Source organism: Lipophrys pholis (assembly GCF_963383615.2).
Source record: "Lipophrys pholis genome assembly, chromosome: 11".
Taxonomy (NCBI): Eukaryota; Metazoa; Chordata; class Actinopteri; order Blenniiformes; family Blenniidae; genus Lipophrys; species Lipophrys pholis.
This window is the reverse complement of record NC_137631.1, coordinates 2,213,308-2,220,511: the sequence shown is the minus strand read 5'-3', so window position 1 is coordinate 2,220,511 and position 7,204 is coordinate 2,213,308.

Genomic DNA, 7,204 nt, shown 5'->3' with positions numbered 1-7,204 from the left:
AAACTCTTTAGCATGTAGCATATAGCATTGCGGCTCTGTTGAGCCCTGAAACTCTTTAGCATGCAGCATGTAGCATTGTGGCTGTGCAAACCCTGAAACTCTTTAGTATCTAGCATGTAGCATAACGGCTGTGTGAACCCTGAAACACTTTAGCATGTAGCATAACGGCTGTGTGAACCCTGAAACACTTTAGCATGTATCATGTAGCATCGCTGGGGTGAGAGCCCAGAAACTCTTTAGCATGTAGCATGTAGCATCACGGCTGTGTGAACCCTGAAACTATTTAGCATGTAGCATGTTGCTTTGCTGGAGTGAGAGCCCAGAAACTCTTTAGCATGTAGCATCACTGGTGTGAGAGCCCAGAAACTCTTTAGCATGTAGCATCGTTGGTGGGAGAGCCCAGAAACTCTTTAGCATGTAGCATCACTGGTGTGAGAGCCCAAAAACTATTTAGCATGTAGCATGTAGCATAGCGGCTGTGTGAACCCTGAAACTCTTTAGCATGTATCATGTAGCATCACTGGTGTGAGAGCAAAGAAACTCTTTAGCATGTAGCATGTAGCAGCTCGGCTGTGTGAACCTTGAAACTCTTTAGCATGTAGCATGTAGCATTGCTGGTGTGAGAGCCCAGTAACTCTTTAGCATGTAGCATGTAGCATCACTGGTGTGTGATCCCAGAAACTCTTTAGCATGTAGCATGTAGCATCACTGGAGTTAGAGCCAAAAAACTCTTTAGCATGTAGCATGTAGCATCACTGGTGTGTGAGCCCAGAAACTCTTTAGCATGTAGCACAGTTTGGAATAATGCGCTGAATTATCTGGATTTATCAGACGAACTCTGATGACGATGAAGTTGGTGGTGATGAAGTTGCTGGTGATTAAGTTGCTGGTGATTAAGTTGCTGGTGATTATGTTCCATTGCTTCATCTATATTCATCATATACAGGTCGAGAAAGACGATTTCCCACTCAAACTTACATATCCTTCCTCTGGTGTTAGGTTTAGCATGCATAAAGGTACGACATAAATTTGTTTCTTACATCAAGACTTTTTGATTTTGTCAGGAACTTCTATTTAAACAAAATAAATAAATGGTTATGGTGAAAATTAGAGCCTTTGTGTTGTTAGGGTCAGTTTAGACCTAGTTAAAGTATAAGATTATAAATCAATAATAAATGCCAAAACTGAACTCATAAACACACAATCAGCCAACAGCCTACAGCCCGCTCTTCCTCCAACCACCTCAGCTTCAGTTCGGGGCTTTTCTCTTTGCCTGTTTGACAGAACAAACAAAGACAGACGTGTCCAGACATGGAAGACCAACTGAGTTTAGAGTTGGTGACTTGCAGAGGACACACCTCCAATTTACAGCAACAATGAGGAGAGGATTTACTCTCAGCCGAGCTCTGGATCATAGCTTTGCTGACAATGAGGCAGAGGACACACAGCAGTACAGTGATGGAGACGAGGAGGAAGATGATGTGGAGTATCAACCGGAAGACACAGACACATCTGATCAGTCTGATCAGGGGGTCACCGGTGCTGAAGCTGCTGCTGCTGCTGAAACATTCAAATCCAAACGTGGCAGCATCAGTTGGAGCTCAGTACCTCCTGACGTACCTGGGAGGACAGCTGCTGCAAGGGCCAACAAGAAGAGCATCAGCATCAGCATCAGCATCAGCATCAGCTTCCTCCTCAGCATCAGCTTCCTCCTCAGCATCAGCTTCCTCTTCAGCATCAGCTTCCTCCTCAGCCAGCCCTGCCTCAATATCAACAACAACCCCAGTGAGACCAGCTGGTTCCAAAAGAAGGTGTCAGGTCTGTCCTGTGAGGACAGAAAGACCAACACGTTGTGCTTCACCTGCAACAACTATATCTGCAAGAACACACACACACACACACACACACACACACACACACACACACACACACACACACACACACACACACACACACACACACACACGCATGTTCTTGTACAGTGTTGTTATGGAACTGGTACTTGATTTCTGTAGGTGTGATTTGCTCGATTGGTTGTATTACAGTTCTATTAGTTGAAAAAACAAAAAAAGACTTTTTTTGTAGTAAATATATCTGCGTGAAAATTGACCCGAAACACCATAGAAGTTACTAAAGTTGATACTATTAGAATTAAAATCTTTTTTTTGTTGAAAGTTTAAGAGATGTGATCTGATACCAATCAGTAATAGTCAAGTAACAGAACAACCTTTTATTTGTTTACATTATTCTCTTGAGGTTCATTTGATCACTTTTTTATATTGAAACCGTGGGGTATGCTGGGCGCCACAACAAAAATATTAAAACCAAACTTTTAATGGAGAAGTGAGTTTAACAAGGGAACCAGGAGGTGAGAGACAAATTGGATGATGAATAAGAGTTTTTAGGGTATTTTATGGCTGATTTATAAAACGGGTCAAAACCGACCCGTTAACATAAGAGATAGTAACAGAAAGCCAACAGCAGAGGAAGGATATGACAACTTTGGACCTTGAGCAGAACATTTTGAAGACGTGAAACGACCTGACGGAGTCACTCTCCTCCATGATGTCACTCTCCTCCATGATGTCACTCTTCTCCATGATGTCACTCTCCTCCATGATGTTACTCTCCTCCATGATGTTAATCTTCTCCATGATGTCACTCTCCTCAGTGATGTCACTCTTCTCCATGATGTCACTCTCCTCAGTGATGTCACTCTTCTCCATGATGTCACTCTTCTCCACGATGTCACTCTCCTCCATGATGTTAATCTCCTCCATGATGTCACTCTCCTCAGTGATGTGACTCTCCTCCATCACGATGTCACTCTCCTCCATGATGTCAATCTTCTCCATGATGTCACTCTCCTCCATGATGTCAATCTTCTCAATGATGTCACTCTCCTCCATGATGTCACTCTCCTCCACGATGTCATCTTCTCCATGATGTCACTCTCCTCAGTGATGTCACTCTTCTCCATGATGTCACTCTCCTCAGTGATGTCACTCTTCTCCATGATGTCACTCTCCTCCATGATGTCACTCTCCTCCATGACAGAGTCACTCTCCTCCATGATTTCACTCTCCTCCATGACAGAGCCACTCTCCTCCATGATGTCAGTCTTCTCCATTATGTCACTCTCCTCCATGACAGAGTCACTCTCCTCCATGATTTCACTCTCCTTCATGACAGAGTCACTCTCCTCCATGATCTCACTCTTCTCCATGATGTCACTCTCCTCCATGATTTCACTCTTCTCCATGTTGTCACTCCCCTCCAACATATCACTCTCCTCCATGATGTCACTCTCCTCCATAATGTCACTCTTCTCCATGATGTCACTCTCCTCCATGATATCACTCTCCTCCATGATGTCACTCTACTCCATTACAGACTCACTCTCCTCCATTATATCACTCTCCCCAATGATGTCACTCTCCTCCATGATTTCACTCTCCTCCATGATGATGTCACTCTCTGCCATGAAAGAGTCGCTCTCCTCCATGATTTCATTCTCCTCCATGACAGAATTACTCCCCTCCTTGATGTCACTCTCCTCCACAATATCACTGTCCTCTACGATATCACTGTCCTCCATAAGCGTGTCACTCTGCTCCATGATATCACTCTACTCCAAGATGTCACTCTCCTCCATGATTTCATTCTCCTCCATGACAGAATTACTCCCCTCCTTGATGTCACTCTCCTCCACAATATCACTGTCCTCTACGATATCACTGTCCTCCATAATCGTGTCACTCTGCTCCATGATATCACTCTACTCCAAGATGTCACTCTCCTCCATGATGTCGTTGTCCTCCATGATTTCACTCTTCTCCATGATGTCACTCTCCTCCATTAAATCACTCTCCTCCTTGATGTCACTCTCCTCCATGATAGTGTCACTCTCCTTCATGATGTCACTCTCCTTCAAAATGTCACTCTCCTCCATGATGTCGTTGTCCTCCATGATTTCACTCTCCTTCATGATGTCACTCTCTTCCATAACGATGTCACTCTCCTCTATGATGTCTCCCTCATCCATGATGTCACTCTCATCTATGATCTCACTCTTCTCCATGATGTCACTCTCGTCCATGACGATATCACTCTCCTCCAGGACATCACTCTACTCCAAGGTGTCACTCTCCTCCTTGATGTCACTATCCCCCATGATGTCATTGTCCTCCATGATGTCACTCTTCTCCATGATGTCACTCTCCTCCATTAAATCACTATCCTCCATTAAATCACTCTCCTCCATGATGTCACTTTCCTCCATAACGATGTGACTCTCCTCCATGATGTCTCCCTCATCCATCATGTCACTCTCCTTCATGATGTCACTCTTCCGCATGATGTCACTCTCCTCCATGACATCTCTGTCCTCCATAATGGTGTCACTGTCCTCCATGACAGAGTCACTCTCTTCCATGATGTCACTCTCCTCCATGATATCACTCTTCTCCATGATGTCATTTCCTACATTATATCACTCTCCTCTATGATATCACTCTCCTTCATGATGTCACTCTCATCTATGATGTCACTCTCCTCCTTGACAGAGTCACTCTTCTCGATGATGTCACTCTCCTCCATGATTTCACTCTCCTCCATGACAAGGTCACTCTCCTCCATGATGTCACTCTCCTCCATGACAGAGTCACTCTCCTCCATGATTTCACTCTCCTCGATGACGATATCACTCTCCTCCATGATGTCACTTTCCTACAATATATCACTCTCCTCCATGATGTAACTCTCCTCTATGATATCACTCTCCTTCATGATGTCACTTTCATCTATGACGTCACTCTCCTCCATGACAGAGTCACTCTCCTCCTTGATGTCACTCTCCTCCAAGACGATGTCACTGTCCTCCATGATGTCACTCTCCTTCAAAATGTCACTCTCCTTTATGATGGTGTTACGCTCCTCCATGATGTCACCCTCCTCTGGCCCCCAGTTTCACAGCAGATAATATCATTTCCTGACCTCCACCTCCTTTTGACTTCTTTTGACCTCCTTGGTTCCTTTTCCTCTTTCTGCCAAGATTAAGAGTAAAATATCATCGATCAGCTGAAAGAGAACCTAAATATTCCCGAGGTACTTTGAGCATCATGGTAGAAAGAGGGCGTGTTTGGAGGGCTATGAACTGTGACGTACAACAGGAAAGTGTGCATGGTTTTACAATCCAAATAGTTATTGGCGCACAACATTTCCAGTGTGAATCCTACACAATGTTTTATAGCTGAAGCCCCTGGTGATGAAGTTGCTGGTGATGAAGTTGATGGTGATGAAGTTGCTGCTGTTGTACGAACTATCTTTCTCCTCCACTTGATATTATCTTTTTATCTGAATTTGCCAAAACTGGTAAACATGACTAGAAAAATTAGAAATGGCTAAATCAATGAAACTCGCTCCAGCAGGTAAGGTCGGTGCTCAATTAATTCCAGATGTTGTGACTGTATGTTTAGCAAAATTCAAAAAATAACTTCATAAATTTGAGTGATATTTTATGATTAAAGCCGTCTTTTTTTTTTAAATTGTGGAAAGTGACCAAAGGTCTCTAAGTGCTCCTGATTAGACAGCTGAAGCTCCTGCAGGAGCGTTTTCCTTTTAGAGAAATGTCTGGACTCACACATCCATTATGACCTTCATCTAGACCCTTCTAGAAAACCTAGGCCCCGCATGGCATTATGGCTAATAACGCCCCAACATCGTTCATCAACTAGACACATCTTGTTTGAGATAAATCATCATTATGCAAAATAAGCAAGAAAAGAAAAATGATATAACATTTTTTAAATAACCTTTCAAGAATACATTAAGCTTAATTTATAATGAAAATGGATTATTAAAAAATAGATGACATTTTTATCCAAGTATTAATTTAATAATAATAATAATAATAATAATAATAATAATAATAATAATAATAATAATAATAATAATAATAATAATAATGGTCCTGGCTAGCTCAGTTGGTAGAGCATGAGACTCGCAAACTCAAGGTAGAGGGTTCATGTCCCACACTGGGCGCCACCTTCCTGTGGGCTCTCCACCTGCAGGAAGGTTCTTAATGGGTGCAGTAGATCTGGGTGACGGTGCTCAGACTGACACCCCCACCACCCGGAAACGGATAAGAGGGAGAAGATGGATGGATGGATAATAATAATAACACTGAACTTAGTAGAAAGGTATGGATTAGTAGGTACACAGGACATGTGGTGGTGTTCATGACGGGAGCGGTTGGAATATAAAACAAGCGCATCTCTTGTCTTGCTGACAGACACTTGGAGACGGCGAGTCAAACTCAAATCCGCAGTTAGTTGAATACATAAAAGCTCCTGATAGGTTGACCTTATCTCAAATATTTACTCATTATCTTGAGTTCATCATTTAACATTTTGCCGACTAAAGGTTGATGTCATCATGGGATGTGCAAACTCGATGAAAAATAACCGTCAAGACTTCCTGTATTAATGTTTATGTGACATGAAAACTTGATCAATCACACAAAATATGAAGACCTGTAAATATTAACAAAGGTAAATAATGATATTCAGAAATGTGCCCAGGGGCCTCATCTATAAAACGTTACTAGGATTCCCACTAAAAATGTTTGTGTGCCCCAAAAAATTCAGATCTATAAACCGGTGTGTACGCACATCTGACACGCTTTCCTTTTCTAGATCCAGTCCACCTGGAAGGTGACAGTTCAGGCCCCGCCCCTCAACACGACCACTTTCTACCATAAATCGCCGGCATTTGAAGCTAAATCCTGCAAGAGCAGACGAAGAAAAGGAATTTACAGAGAGAGAAATAGTCATGAGGAGGTGGAGGTCAGGAGATGGTGGAGGTCAGGAGATGAAATTATCTGGTGTCACAGTAGTGGAATCACTAATTAAACAAAAAACAAGTGATCAGCAGCTCGTCATCACTGATGGAAATAGTGTGAGAGTCTGAGAGAGATCAGTGAAGATCTGAAGGTGGAGGTCAGAGGAGAGTGACATCATGGAGGGGAGCGACATCATGGAGGAGAGTGACATCATGGAGGCCAGAGGAGGGTGACATCATGGAGAGAGAAGAGTGACATCATGGAAGATAGTGACATCATGGAGAGGGGAGAGTGACATCATGGAGGAGAGTGAAATCATGGAGAGAGGAGAGTGACATCATGGAGGAGAGTGACATCATGGAG